Source organism: Fukomys damarensis, unplaced genomic scaffold (assembly GCF_012274545.1).
Source record: "Fukomys damarensis isolate Sample0158 unplaced genomic scaffold, DMR_v1.0_HiC HiC_scaffold_26, whole genome shotgun sequence".
In the NCBI taxonomy this organism is placed as follows: Eukaryota; Metazoa; Chordata; class Mammalia; order Rodentia; family Bathyergidae; genus Fukomys; species Fukomys damarensis.
In genome coordinates this window covers 21,092,021-21,108,093 of record NW_022900938.1, presented here as the reverse complement: position 1 = coordinate 21,108,093, position 16,073 = coordinate 21,092,021, and the positions used below count along the sequence as shown (strand labels likewise).

Genomic DNA, 16,073 nt, shown 5'->3' with positions numbered 1-16,073 from the left:
TATATATAATATCATATATTAATATAATATATATCATATATTATATATAAGTATATATAGTACAGAGAGACAAAGAGGTGAAAGTATGTATATGAAATTCAAATAGTTACCTCTAGTGAAATAGAACTGACCACACAAGGCATGAGAAAGTGTAAAAGGAAATTTAATCTTATTTTTAGTATAACTTTTAAAGAAAAATGCATTAACTATATAGCTAAAAATCACTTTTGCAAATAGAGATCAAGGCTAACTTTTGTGTAATCCAATATTAAAGCCTCAGACACATTAGAATGAGTCCTTCACCATTTCTGAGAAGAGATCACGGTCTCTCCCTCAAACTATGAGATCTCTGCAACTGGTTCAAGGTAAAGTACTTTATCAGGCCTGTGCCACTGAGGTAAAAAGTTTTCTTAATACAGGCAATGATGAAAATCGTAGAAAGTATAAAGGAGTGGTGTTAGCAGAAGGGTTGGTGGCTGCCAAGTGGTGTAGCAGTCTATATCATTTTCCATCCCACGACAAACACTGATTATTTATTCAGTAATCCCAAATTAAGTCCACATTATGCTTCCATTAACTGTCTGAGTAATCATCTTCATATCACTATTTTGGCCTTAAATTGCTAAACAATTACTTTGTTTTACCCAAAATAATTCTAATTAAAAGAATTAGGGTTAAATGCTAAGACTTAATACAGCATGATTTTAATAAGCAGTATGTTTAAAATAAAATCAGACACCTATTTCATTTTTCCTTCTTTATTTATAATGGTAGTATGAAAAAACAATAAAAATTAAACTAATGCTTTTTAAATAGTGAAAAAGATTAGAATATGCTATACCAAAACATGCTGGTTTGGCGTAAGGATTCTTTTGAACTCAAGGCAATTAACATCAATATAGCAGAAGCTCCTTACCATCCCCTTTTCTGCCTACATGCAGTGTATAAATTTCCCCTTGGTAAAGAAAATTTACATTTGTAAAGGAAATTTCTATGTATGAACAAGTAATCCTCTCCCATCCCAAAAAGAAGAGACCAACTCCAGACACAACTCCTTTTACCTAAGATGACCAGAGATGGCATAATAAACCTTACCAAATTCTTCTTTAGCATAAACCTCCTTCCCACAATATACCCTCTTCCACACTAGCCCCAAGCCCTTTTCCTGGTCTCTTCTCTCACTTTATCATGCTTTGTTAAAATGGAATTTAAGCCCCAGTGCGAACTCTTTGCTCTGGTTTTACTCTTCTGTGAGTGCTCATCCTGTGCATATGAAATGTTTAATTTTAATAAATAAATTGTGTATCAGTTTAATTAGTAGGCCCAAGCTCTTCAACCTTAAGAAGTTAGGGAAATTTTTCTTTCTCTATAACACCATTTAGATATTTTACTGCTAAGACAGTAGTTAAGTAGTGATTTGGAATGGTCTTCAAATTTAGACTTACAATCAAATTAAAGGTTAGTAAATACAAATATTATCTTTATCACCTGCCTCACAAGAGTAAGGTCCTGAGTTTGATCCCCGATACCAAAAAAACAAAAATACTCTTTTAGTTTAATAGTAAATGTATCCAACTAGGATTAAATATTACATGTAGTAGTAAAAAAATCAATGATATATAAACATTTGTTTGTTTCTAAATTTTATAAATAATGTATAAATCCATAAGAATAACCAAGGACTAAAACTAAAGGCTAAAACTGGAAGAAGTCAATGTGACTTTCAAGCCCATGTAGTTAGGTGGGCTTGAAAAGGTGAAAGATAATGTTTTTTGTTTGTTTGCTTTAAATCTGACCAAATGGAAATAAAGAACTAAAGAACTGCTCTTAACTAAGACCTGAAGGTTGTGGTAACAGCAGAGGAGAAGGTGAAGGTCAGTTCTGTTTTGGACATGCTATTCACAGTTGAGATATATAATTAGTTATATGAGGGGAACTATAGAGAAAGCAAGTGGATGTAGTCTGGAGTTTGGAAGACAGGACTTTACTGAAAATATAAATTAAATATAAATAGAATATAAATAATATACATATATAAATAAATATAAATTAAACTTGAAAATGCAAAGAGAATAAACTTGAAATGAACATCAAGGTCTGAGGTACCCAAAAAACAAGAGATCAGGGAGAGAAAGGAGAGGCAGGAAGAAAACAAAAAGCAATACAGCATCTCAGAAATGAAGCTAGGCAAGTGCAACACAAAAAGGAGCTTTATCTCCTGTGTCAAATGCTTCTGATGGGATGAGCAAAAGAAGGGACCCAGGTGACCCTGCCAAAGCAGTTCTGCTGGAGTTGTGTTGAGTAAAAGCCTGACTGAAGAGGAGTAACCGAAAAAGCGAGCAAAGAGGATTACAGACAGCAAGTACAGATCACACTTTCAAATATTTTCTATAAAGGAGAGCAAAGAAGTTGGGTGGGAGTCATGAGAATGGAAAAAAGAACAGACTTTATGGACTAATGAAGATGATCAAGTAGAAAGAGAAAAACGATAATGGAGAGGGGCAGTCCAAGTGATACAGAAGAAACACAACTCCTGAGCTGCTAGATGTCAGATGTGCCAAGTTTGTGGTCCCATGACATTAAGGAATGAAGCTGTAAACCAAAGGAAGATGTCAGGAGAGTCTTTTTGGAAATAGGGAGAGAAGAATAGTTTGTTTTCCAGGAGGGGTCCTGAATGGACCTCCAAGGCCCTATGTCGGGTAATTTATACAGCAAAGTTTACAATGTGGGCACAATGTGGGTCAAATTACCATCAACCTACAGGATCACAAATATGGCTGCTTAGCTAAGGATCCAATATGGAAACAAGTCCCTTACCAAAAATACACGGAAAGAACAAAGGCATTTTGGGAAGGGATAGGTCCAGATACGCAGGTCACCCAACCACTTGGACGACTGACTGACTGACGCCTATTCTGGACCCACTGGACCAAGTGGTGCTAATTACAGAATACTTCCAAGTTACTGTTTATCCCTTAGGGAGACATACAGGCCTGGCCACTGCATCTTTATCCTGAGGCCTGACCTTCTTCAGATGCACCTCCAGCCACAATTCTGAGGTCTTTATTTTTGTGCTAACTTCCTTGAGAGCTCAGTCCCTCTCTGACTATATATTATTTTCTATCTATTTAGCAGCCTATAACATCACCTATTTCAGTCCATAACTCTAGAAAAGACTAAAACACCTCTAAAAGATACATAGTGATGTAAAAGGCAGTTTAGTTAGCTCATAAATAGGCAGCTAGCAAGAGAAAGGGCATGAGGTAGAATGGAGTGATCAGCCCTACTGATAATTAAAATAAGAATAGGTAGTGAAACTGGGACCTTGATCAAGAAACTTCATCAGATGAAATGGAATTCAAAAGCTCCTGACATTCAGGGCTAAGTTTAGAGGAACTTAGAAATGCAGAATAACTGGTTTTCTTTTAAAATTGGTTTAAACTCTGCATACTGAGCAACTCTTTGGAGAGCCTGAGTTCCAACTGCTCATTTTAAACCCAGGGAGCTAGTGCTGACAGGTGGCCACTGAACTGAGCAAATTCCTGAGCACTGCTTATCCATATAAGATTCTGGGCAGAGGTTGTACGTGGCAGTCCTCTCTGGACCCCCTAGCCTGGAGCTATTTTTCTTTTTATACTTCTAATAAACACTCTCCTAACTTCCTCCTTTTTGTTCAACATTTCATTCTTCAACTTTGCAAGACAACATGTTTGTACGGTGTTAGCTTTTCAGTAATATACCCATTTTTGTAAGTCATATTATAATATTGAAATATTAAGCCAAATTATAATACTGAAAAATAAACTACTGAAAGATGGATGCATCTGTTTCACTCTACAAGCATTTAACAATTTATACTACACACGTGTCAATGAACCTGGATATAACTGTTTGGGCAAGGAAAGTAAATAAAGCAATTATTACAGTCAATTTCCTACTTCTATAACTAGGTCTGAAGAGAAACATTTAAAAATCAGGTGTTGGGCTGGAGAGGTTAGCTCAGTGGCACCACGCCTGCCTAGCAAGTGCAAGGTCCTGAGTTTGATCCCCTGTACTGCAAAATAAATAAATAAATAAATAAAATTTAAAAATAACAAACAGGTGTTACCATAATACATACCCAGTGTATTAGTCATGCCTACTAGAAAAAGACAATGCAAGATATATAGATATAGATACATATATACAAATATAGAAGAATTGAAATGGCCACCCGCAGAGTCAGATGTGGAAGAGTATAAAAGGGCTGTTTGCACACTGTAGATCCAAAGGATCCAGTCAAAGGTAAAAGGCCCAGAGCTCACAGTAGTGACCAATGAAAGTCTGTATGAGGAGGCTAAAGAGGTTGTGATAAAAGGCTGAAGGGTCTGTGCCGGAAGGCAGGAGTCAACATCCAAGGCGAAGCGGAAGACTGGAGCTCCTCCAAAGAAACAGAGGTGAGCCTTCCTCATTCCTTTCCCTTTCTTTCCACTGGGGGGGCGGGCACAAGCCTACTGGCTGGTAAGACTCAAACCTAGGGTGCATCTCTGTCTTCAGTAAATTCCTTCAGCCACACCCAGAACTATGCTGATCCAGTTTAGCTGGGTGCTTCTTATTCAAACTGACAATCAGTTAACTATAGCATCCAATATACTGTATATCCAACTGTACAGTGATTAGAGTTGGAGTACAATGTAAAATGTTTAATTTTCCTCTACATTTCTTATTCTAGTAAAAGCACTTATTTCAGTTGCATTACATTTGTTCAGCTTCTGTCTACTTTACCCATTTAGCCCAGAAAAAGAAAAGTGCCATTGTTATAGGAGACCGCTATTTGAAAATGCTTTCAGCTCCCTGCAACACTAACTTCAAAAGTGTATCAGAGTAGAGATACCCGATTATACCAATTTAAAAGTCATCACTACCCCCCGCCCCCGTATGAATGGCTGGAAAAAAGAAGTGTGTTCATCCTGAGGCTGCATGTGAAAGGATGGCCAAACAAGTGTAACAAGGAAATTTCTGAAAGACAATCATGAGATCAATCCTTTTCTCTTTTTTCAAGGTACTAGGAATTGAATTCAGAGACTTGCACACTCCAACCCCTTCATCACTTTAAAAATTTTGAGACAGGGTCTTGTTAAGTTGCTCAGGCTGGCCTCAAACTTGAAATCCTCCTGCCTCAGCCTCCCAAGTACATGAGATCACAAGTGTGTGCCACTAAGCCCAGGACATCACTTTTTAAAATTATAATTTGTACCCAAAGATAACAATTTTCACTTAAAAGAACTATCAGCCAATCAATTATATTAATTTTTCTCTTTTTCTCTCCATATCTTAGTAAAGAAAAGCTTAAGTGTGGCCTAAATCCAATTCTTCAGTTAAATATTTGAGGCTAAACATTAAATGTATATTTAGTACATCTTTATCCTTACTGCTGCTAATCATTCCCAGTAACCATTATTTCCTTCAAACCAACACTTCTCATTTAATTAAGAGTAAGAGTGAAACTTTCTTTTCCACAAAGGTACTTTTAGATGAGCTCCATCCCACTCTGATTAATCCCTTAACATCACTCCAAAAGGATAGTCTCCTTAATTTCTACAGTGGTACCTTGGTACTTGTCATTATTTGGTTCCAGGAGACAGGATGAGTACCACAAGTACCAAACAAATCATTCTGGCTGGGGAGCATGGGGAGTCTTGCAGCAATCAGCACTGACAGCAAGTTCTACCAGTGCAGTGAGTACCAAACTAATGATGAGTGCTGGAACAAAATTTTCATGTTAAAATGTACCAAATTCGGTAGTTTTAAAATAGTACCAAGGTGTAAATGTACACAAAGATTTAATTTAATAGAATAACCAGGACAGTAGAATTAGTAGCTTATAAATATTTTAAATGTTTCTATGTATAAATGAAATTATTATAACAGTGTTGAGTACAAATGTCATTTCTTTTTAAAAGGACCATAATCCCGTTTTTGCAACTGCCCTTTATTACCTGGGGAAAACAGACATGGAGAAAAACAGATTAATTAAATACAGAAAAAATTTACCACCTCTATTTATCAAAATAAAGGTACACATTTGTGTATAACCATTTAATCTTCATTAAAAACAATCAGACATAAGTACAGACTATAAGATTTGAATGTGTAAGGGTGTTACAGTATAAAAGTAGCAGCAGCCCACACTAAGTCCTCTTGCACACAGAAAAGTATCCCATGCCCCCCAATTTGCCATCCAAACATGACTGCTAATTTTTTGTGAAAGCATTCTCAGCCAAAGTGAAAATGAACAGATTCTAGAGTTAAGAAATAAAATGCCAGTCGGGTGTAATGGTGCATGCCTGCAAGCTCAGCCCTTGGGAGGCTAAGGCAGCCTGAACTGCAAAGGGAGACTGCATCAAAAAACAAGAAAGAGGAAGGGAGGAAGGGAGGGAGGAGAACAGAGAAGGGGAGAAAGAGAGGGAGAAAGGAAGGAAGGAAGGAAGGAAGAGAGAAAGGAGAGAAAGAAAACAGCATGAGAGAGGGAGAGGGAGAGAGGGAGAGAGGGACAGAGGGAGAGACAGGCACACACAGAGGAAGGGAAGGAGAGGGAGGGAGGGGAAGGGGAAGGGAGGAAGGAAAAGGAAAAGGCAAGATAAGACAAAACAGAAGAGCCAGCCGACTGCGTCATGTGATTTCCTGGTTTCCCAATGCTTACATGCATGCCTTTAGCCAACAGTGCGGAACGTGTAGGTGTAGTTCCACAGATGATGGCAGTATTCAGCCTATCACATCACAAAACTGTATCAAGAAAAGTAATTTTCAGAGATTCTCAGACCCATCTACTCCATACTATTCTACATTGCATCAAGGTGGAACATGAGAAGACTGTATACTTGGACCATATCAGCTTGTTGTTTCTTTATCTTAGGCCAACTAAATTGTTTTTCAAAGAATTTAGTTTAGGAAAAATTGGTTCATATTAGTTTATGGGATCCTTAAGAGTTATACACTTTGGGCTAGGGATTTAGCTCAGTGGTGCTGCACCTGCCTGGCAAGTACAAGATTCTGAATTTGATCCACGACACCAAAAAAAAAAAAAAAAAAAGAGTTATATATTTTATTACTCTGAAAAACCACACAATTACAATGATCCTTGATCAGTGCTCCAACACTTCAGTTCTTGTATTTTTTTTATTAAATCTTCATTTGAGAAATGCATAGTGTAGTTATGTCTCAATAAAGATTGTGTTACTAATGAGTACTTCAGATAATACTGCCAATGTCACAGTTTCAGTTAAAAGTTTAAAAAGTTGGGGCTCAGTGGTGCTGTACCTGCATCGCGGGTGCAAGGTCCAGAGTTGAGCCCCAGTACCCCCCAAAAAAAGTTTAAAAAGTTGTATCTGGACAAAACATGGAACAAAATGGAAAATTTTATTAAATAATATTTTAAAAATTCTTATTACATGTAAAATTATTTGATAATCCTCGATCATGGCACAGTAGCAAAGAAATGCAATCATTGAGCACCACATACTCAATCCTGTATGTGGAGTGAATGTGCAGACTACATTTACATAAAACTGCAACTGGACATTCAAAAGAAAATGTCATGAAATTCCTGCTTAATGTTGTAAACTATAAATTCTCTTTGTAACTATACAAGGTGTGCTCAACAATATGGTGAATGAAAAATTTTATTATAGTAAAAGACATACTGCCATTAATCTCACTCAAAACACTTCCCTGCACTTTGATTACAAATTATCGTGCCACTTTTTTTTTGGTATCTGGGATCAAACTCAGGACCTTGTGATTGCAAAACAGGCATAGCGCCACTGAGCTAAATTCCTGGCCCTATAGTGTTACTTTCTAAAGCAGTTCTTAAAGTCCTTTTTCATGTCTTTAGTTGTGTTCTCATGGCTGCCTTAGTATCCTAAACAATTAAAAATGTTTACCTTTCATAGTCATTTTTACCCTGGGGAAGAATCAGGAATCATATGGTGCCAAATCCAATAAATAAGGGGAACGAGGACACATTGGAATGTTTGTAAGAGCCCACCTTTTCGCTGGATGACACTATGCAGCAGCATTCACCACATTTTCATCGTACCTTATTAAAGACACTCAAGAAAGAAAACTTCCAGAACTCCTTCAAAAAGTGGCAACAGTCATGAAATAGCATAACGGAAGTTGAGAGGGAGCATTTTAAGGGAGATTAATGGCAATGTCTTTTTCTGTGATATCTTTTTTCACTTAAATATTTGCCATATATTTTGATCACACTGCATACATTTCTAAAGCTATAGTTGTTTAAATACAGTATGATACTGACAAAATCCACTCCAGTATTTTATGAAGGGAGAAGCAATTCTTTTTTAATTTATTTTTTCCACTACTGGGAATCAGACTCAGGACCTTGCATTTGCAAGACAGGTGCAGTGCCTCTGAGCTAAACCCCTGGCCCAGCAATGCTTTAAATAATAGATCACCTAAGAAAGTGGCCATGATTCCATTTTATCTAATATAGCCCATATTCAATTTCTCTAGTTGTATTAAAAATGTTTAGCATTAAAAAGCACACGCCTGTAATCCCAGCACTTGGGAGGCTGAGGCAGGAGGATCGCTGTGAGTTCGAGACCAGCCTGGCCTACATAATGAGTTCCAGGTCAGTCTCAACTACATAGTGAGACCCGGTCTCAAAAAAACAACAAAAAAAAGATATATACTATCTGTCTATAAAACTTCAGGACCTAATCAAGGTGCAAACATTGAATTTCATTATATGTCTCTTCAGTCTCCTTTAATTTTGTATATGGTCCAACCACTATTTCATCTTTTATCATAAAGATATTATTTATAAACCCAGACAGATGTCTTATAGCATGTACACATTTTGGATCTGTCAGATCTGTACTTCATGATTAGACAGGAATACTATAATGTAAAGTTGTGTGTCTCCCACTGAGTAACTTTTCAAGGCACATGTCCATTATGATCCCCTAACTTGAGGGTATGACTGCCAATCTCTCCACTGTAAAAGTATATTGCTCTTCTTTGCAATTAACAAATAATTGATGAGATAATACTGTGAGACCATGTGTATCTTGTTGATTTACCTTTCACTCAATGGTCTTAACATCCAACATTTTTGCTTGAGTTAATTAACAGTACTAACTAGCAATTTCATAACTCTGTCATTCTGTGTTTTAACTGCTATTCCTATGTAAATAACCTCTCACCCCTCTTCACCTCTTTGTATGGGAACATTTTTTTTTAAATGTTAAAGTATCATTATGAACTTAAAAGTTCTCTTTCAATCACTGTTTTACAATCCACTACTATCATTATTCTTGTGGATGTTAAAATTGTCCCATATTTTCTTGTAGGAATCCAGCAAGCAAGTCCTTGCATCTATCTGACATGTCTTCATCAGACAGATTGCACTTATTTCTAATTTAACAAAATGTTCCAGAGTATTTCTGCCTCACAGCCTGGAATTAGGAATTTCTAAGGAGCACTGGGTCCCTTTAGTGGGAAACACTATTTGTAAATCAAAACCTGGACTCCTAATATATTCATCTTTACTGTAGCACAATGACATCTAAGCCCTTTTGATGGACTAACACAGCAGAGAACATTTTTTAAAACCTGAGTTCATATTAATACCTCTATTTAAAATTTTTGTTTGTTTGTTTGTTTTGGTTTTTTGATACAGGGTCTCACTGTATAGTTGAGACTGATCTGGAACTCACTATGTAGCCCAGGCTGGTCTCGAACTCACATCGATCCTCCTGCCTCATCCTCCCGAGTGCTGGGATTACAGCGTGCGCCACCATGCACGGCTTCTACTTAAAATTTAATGCCACAGTGCATCTCCCAATTTTGCCCCATTCCTTACTTGTATCTCCTAAGAACCCTGCTTCTCCAAATCCAATATAATTTCTCATTAACTCTACTGAATATTACATATAAATATTCAGGATTACTACTCAAGTATCACTACAAACAACAACTCTGCTAAGAATGATTAAAGATCTTTTTTTTGTGAGTGTGTTGGTTGGTTAGTTGTTTTAGGTATTTCTGACCCTGAGAATATTTCTGTGTGTATAGTCAGACTATCCATAATACGGTTAAAGCTACATGAGATTTTTGGTAATTATGTCATGAACTTGTTAGCTTCATTTGTTTCTACTTCTACTTACTTCCAGGGTTTTACTTTTTATCATTTTTTTACTTAGTTTTGTTAGGTGAATATATGAAATATTTACATAGTTAGAGTCACAACCACATGTATAAAATACATCCTGGAAGACCCTGTCATCCCTTTCCTCTCTGTGGTACTCACCTCCTTCTTATAGTGACTATTTCACTGGTCTTTGCTTAATCCTTCCTATGTTTCTTGTTTGCAAAATTAAGATACATGTTTTTAATTTTTTTTTCTTACAAAGAGGTACCATGCCTGTACCTTCTGTATCTGGAAATCATCTCATATTGGTTCATTAAAATATTTCTTATTCTTTTTAATATTATATTCAAACAGTCTCTGCACAGATATTTATTTTTACAATATTCTGCTATTACTTATAATTTTACAATGAAAAATATCAGCATATGTTCTTTTGTATTTGAACGGGTGATTCATGAGGGTAAATGCCTAGAATCTGAGGTAGTAGTAGGTCCAAGAGTTATGCAGATATAATTTTGTTAGACATTCCAAAAACTCTCAAAAATCATAACATCTCACATTTCCATCTGTAATGTCTGAGGGTAACTATTGCCTCACAGGCTTGTCAATTAAATATGTTCTAAACTTTTGAACATCTGTGTATTTTTTGTTTTATTTTGTTTGGGTAGTGGGGATTGAACTTGGGCCCTTGGCACCTGAAAGGCAGGCAGCAGAACCACTGAGCCAAATTCCCAGACTGTCTCCATGTATTTTAATAAGCATTATCAATTATGTTGAGCATCTTTTCATATAATGTAGTATATAATGTATTTTTAATGAATTATCTATGCCTTTTGCTCATTTAAAATTATAATTTAAAAATTTTCAGTGGAAAAAATAACCCACAAAAATACTTTAACATTTTGCCTTAAAAAATAAATAATAATACATAAAAATAATTCTACAATGTGTGAATCAACTATTATATCACTTAAAACTACACAGTCATTCTACATGATATTCCAATAGCCTAGTAAGAATTATGTAGAATGAGATGAATGTTAAAAGAGAAATGATGCCAACCAATGTTGTAAACAATTAATTCCACAAACAAGCAAGCCAGTGGGGGAAGGTCAGAGCTTGGGAAACACGGCTAAGCATAATTTTCTTGTAATGGTTTCATTACACCCACCTCACAAGTACAGGTAATCCTCCGAGGATGAGGGGCTTCCTGTTGCAGCTGATACACTGGGAGAAGGCAGAAAAAAAAGATGTCAATCTCCTTTATGTAGAACTTACGAATATATTATGAATATCAAACTGGCTACATTTTATGCTCATAAGAAAAATGGTTCACTTCATGTTATTGAAACAAAATTTGTTGTAAACAAAACAAAGTAAACTAAACAATGCAAGTATAGGAGCAAACACAGGAAGAAAAATCGTAACCCCCACACTAATGACTTTCTACCTTACAACAAACTCATGCTGGTTATTAGGTTTACTTTTCATAATCTGGTCATTTCTCCTACTTTGTTGGGGATGTATTAAAGCATGTCTCTAATATAAACAATAACAGTTTCATATCTATATCTATATATTTTTCATTTGGTACTTGAGATCAAATCCAGACCCTTGCACTTGCGAGGCAGGTGGCAGAAACCACTGAGCTAAATACCCAGCCCCCATATCTACAAATATTTTAAAGTGCATTATTAAGTGCCAAAATTGAAACTGAAATTAGGATTTATAGGCTTGAAGCAACAACACATATTTTGTTTTTCTCCTAATTTATACTATGTAAGTTTACCTTCAAATATGATCTCCCCCTAAAAACAAATTTTATGAGGCAAAGATATTATCAGTTAATCCACCAGAGAAATATTGCAAAAGAAAGAACCAGATATTGAAAAAACTTCCTAAGATAAATTTTTAGAGTATCTAGAAATAGAGTGATGCTCACTCACTTCAGCAGCACATATACTAAAACTGGAAATAGCGTTGTAAAAATTATATTGATATCTTGATCTCCTTTCATTTTTAAGTAAAAAGGTTGAAATAAGAATGAATAGAATATGTGGTCATTGGAGAAAATATGTCTAAGTATATTTAACTCTCAAAGAGTTTTTTTCTAGTTCTAAATATATAATCAGTGATGCTCACTCACTTCAGCAGCACATATACTAAAACTGGAAATAGCGTTGTAAAAATTATATTGATATCTTGATCTCCTTTCATTTTTAAGTAAAAAGGTTGAAATAAGAATGAATAGAATATGTGGTCATTGGAGAAAATATGTCTAAGTATATTTAACTCTCAAAGAGTTTTTTTCTAGTTCTAAATATATAATCACAAGCCCTCATAAATTATTTAAGTTAATACTGTAAATACTTTGTCAACATAGTATCAAACTACTCAGGCATTTGGAACTGTCATATACTGGGACTCATTCCAACCGGATATAAGATAGGCTCCATCTATGACCATATTGTTTCATATTTGTCATGGGAACATATATAAATATATACAATTAAACTATATCTATATCTATACACACACACAGTCTATATACTGAGAACACACACAAACACATCACTCACTGTTCTGTATCACTATGCAAATGGAATACCATTCCACTATGGTTATAATTTGAATTGTTAAACTACCTGGAGTGTGAGCAATATGGTTATGCCACTAATACTGCATACTGTGCCTCAGTTTTTGTTATTTGTAAATGGAGTAATAGTTTCTACTTCACAAATAACTATATGGATTAAATAACTTCTTATATCTAAAGGTTTAAATACTATTCAGCACATAGTAAAAGCTCAATAAAGAGTAGCTATTATTATATGTAGCTGACTGAAATTATTTAAAATTTCTTTTTTATAATAGTATCTGACTACCAGGATGCAGTCTGAACATCAAGTTACTAGAGAAAGTAAAATGGTGATTGTGATTCAAAGCACAGATAGTGTATTATCCATTTATCATTAAGACATAACATCAGAGTAATTTAGTATATGTGCTGCCAAAGTGAGTACTGAATCAGAGTAATTTAAAAGGAACTAAGAAGATACAGCTATACTGTTTAAAAATTGAAAAACAACCTAGATGTGGTGACAAATGCCTGTAATCCCAGCTTTAAAAGGCTAAAGATTGCCAGGTGTGGTGGTGCACGCCTATAATCCCAGCGCTCGGGAGGCTGAGGCAGGAGAATTGCTGTGAGTTTGAGACCAGCCTGGGCTATATAGTGAGTTCCAGGTCAGTCTCAATTAAATAGAGAGACCCTGTCTCAAAAAAATTAAAAAATTTAAAAAAGGCTGAAGATCACTCCAAGTTCAAGACTAGTCTGGACAACAGCCCAAGTCTTTGTCTCAATAAACAAATTAAACAAGCATTTCATCAGTAAGGTTTGAAATATGTTATAATACGTTAAGGACAGTTTCAAACACTTGTATTTCATTGTGAGAGTTAGTATACTAAAACCTCTTCTGAGAGTGTAGTTTCAGAGATTAAAGAGGGCTGGAAGCATAGCTTAAGGGGAGAGTGGTTGCCTGGCATCTACAAGGCCTTGGGTTCAATCTCTAGTAAAACGACCACCAAAAACAAAACAAAACAAAACAAAACAGGCAAATAAATAAAGACAACAGGAGATGAAAGAGCAATTCGAGATGTGGGGAATGAACCCTGAAGGCAAATATGTCTGGCCCTGATAGCAACAGTGCATAATATCTGCAAACCTCCATTCTCCTCAAGAGAAGACAAAATGTGATTCATAAGAAAGGAGGATTCTTTATGTCCATTCCTTCATATCAGGAACAGTACAGTGAAAATTCAGTTCTCATGTCTGCTCGTTTTAGTGTAATTCATTTCAAAAGATTACTTTTTTTGTCAATAAAATGATCTGAAAAGTACTGTCTCCTATAAATATTATGAAATTGGGTGAGTCAAAAGAATATCAAAAGTTACTAGAGAAAGTAAAATGTTGATTGTGGTTTAAAGCACAAATAGTGTAGTATCCAGATATCATTGTTAAGAATTCACCCATTCACAGAGCAACCATTAAACCAGTATGAAAAAAGCAGTGACATTGTCACGTGAGAACTGCTTCAGTTATCAGTCTGTTTTTATCAGTTTCAAAGGTATAGATTTTTGTTTTTTCTAACATTAAGTCACATAAGGTTATTTACTTTTCAATTTCTTTAAGTCCTTCTAGTTGTAAAAAAGGATATAGTTCTGTGTCTTGGAGACATTTTAGACAAGCCTCCTCATTTGCTATCAATGATTAACTGATCTTTAAGATTCATTTTCAATAAATAATGGAAGCCTCTGGATATTCTGTAACAAAATATAGCAAATTTGGATTCAGGAAGCATTTATCGAAAGGATCACTAAAAATTACACACAGTAGTTGGGGATTTGGCTCAGTGGTTCTGCTGCCTACCTCACAAGTGCAAAGGCCTGAGTTCAATTCCCAGTACAAAAAACAAAAAACAAATACACAAAGTAGTACGGTCTAATTAATTCAAGCAGTTCTCCCTTAGTTTGAATTTTTGATAATCTGAATTAGAATTTAGCTCAATTTAAATTGGGACAATCATTAAATGATTTCTCAAAATTTAATAGCTAAATTAAAGATGAGAGAATATGATTATAGCACCTAACATTTTAATCTCCTTCGAAGTGTCAATGTTTATATGCTTTTTAATGAAATTCTCAGTCTCTAGAGACAATATATTATTATTTAAATTCAGAGATCACAAATTGATATCTTAGAGTCAAAAATGGTTCCCATGTGTTTGCCCGCTTTTTAAATTTCAGTTATTTTAATTTCAGTTTTTTTAATGTTTAAACATCAAGAGTCTTAACAACAAAAACAAAAGAAAATTCCAGCTTCTCTTTAAAACTCAAAAAATGTTTGCCGGTCTTTTTTTTTTTTTTTTTTTTTTTTTTTTTTGTACTGGGGATCAAACTTGGGACTTTGAGCTTGCCAGGCAGCTGGTGGCACCACTAAGCTAAATCCCTGGCCCTATGTGAGAATTTTTAAATAACTAAATTTAGGTCCCATCAAAGAAAAAAAAAATGCTGAATGCATGCATTATAGTTTGTCAGTCCAAAAATTTTGGGTAGACTTTACTATTATCAACTGTAGCCAAATAAATGTATATAGGTCTGGCCTTTAAATAAAATGATTGATTGAAAGTACTGGGCAAGGCCAACTACCTCAATTATTTAAAATATCAGTGTCTATTGAGAAAATCAAGGTTTAACAAACTTGTCAGTTTTAAAGATTTTTTAAACTACCATGCAAAGACTGAAGAGATGAACTCAAATTAGATTATAGCCAGCTGTAAAACTGACAATGAGAAAGACAAATCTTTCCACAGTTTAACTTTTTTTTTTTCTTTCTTGGTACTGAGGATCAAATTCAGGACCTTACACGTGCGAGGCAAGCAAGGCAAGTGTGGTGCCACTAAGCTAAATCCCCAGCCTTCCACAGTTTAATTATTAATGTCCTTGAATCAGAAGCTTTTCATTTGATAGTCAGAAGATAATCATCTAACAATTCCTTCCCTGTTTATACGTTTTAAATGATGATGGCAAGTCCAGGGTATTGAAGACATTAAGAGAAAAATAAAATTCAGTAAAGGAACTGTCACCAAAAAAAGATATATACCTTTTTTTTTTTTTTGGTTTTTTTTTGAGAGAGGGTCTCACTATGTAGTTGAGACTGACCTGGAACTCACTATGCACCCAGGCTGGTCTCGAACTCACGGCGATCCTCCTGCCTCAGACTCCTGAGTGCTAGGATTACAGGCGTGCACCACCATGCCCAGCTAGATATATACCATTTTTAAAAACAAATGGCAGCTACTGCAAGACACGAAAATAGAATTGCATATACCACATGTACTAATAAATATTCCTTAGGAAGAAA

General features: G+C 35.3%; 1 long non-coding RNA gene across 1 annotated transcript in view; it reads right to left on the bottom strand.

The window, feature by feature from the left end:
* Positions 1-11,353: 11,353 nt before the first annotated feature.
* Positions 11,354-16,073, bottom strand: part of LOC104850202 — a 57,770-nt gene continuing 53,050 nt past the window's right edge. Inside the window, exon 3 of the long non-coding RNA XR_776904.3 lies at positions 11,354-11,380. This is a non-coding gene — a long non-coding RNA (uncharacterized LOC104850202). The remainder of the gene's footprint in view (positions 11,381-16,073) is intronic.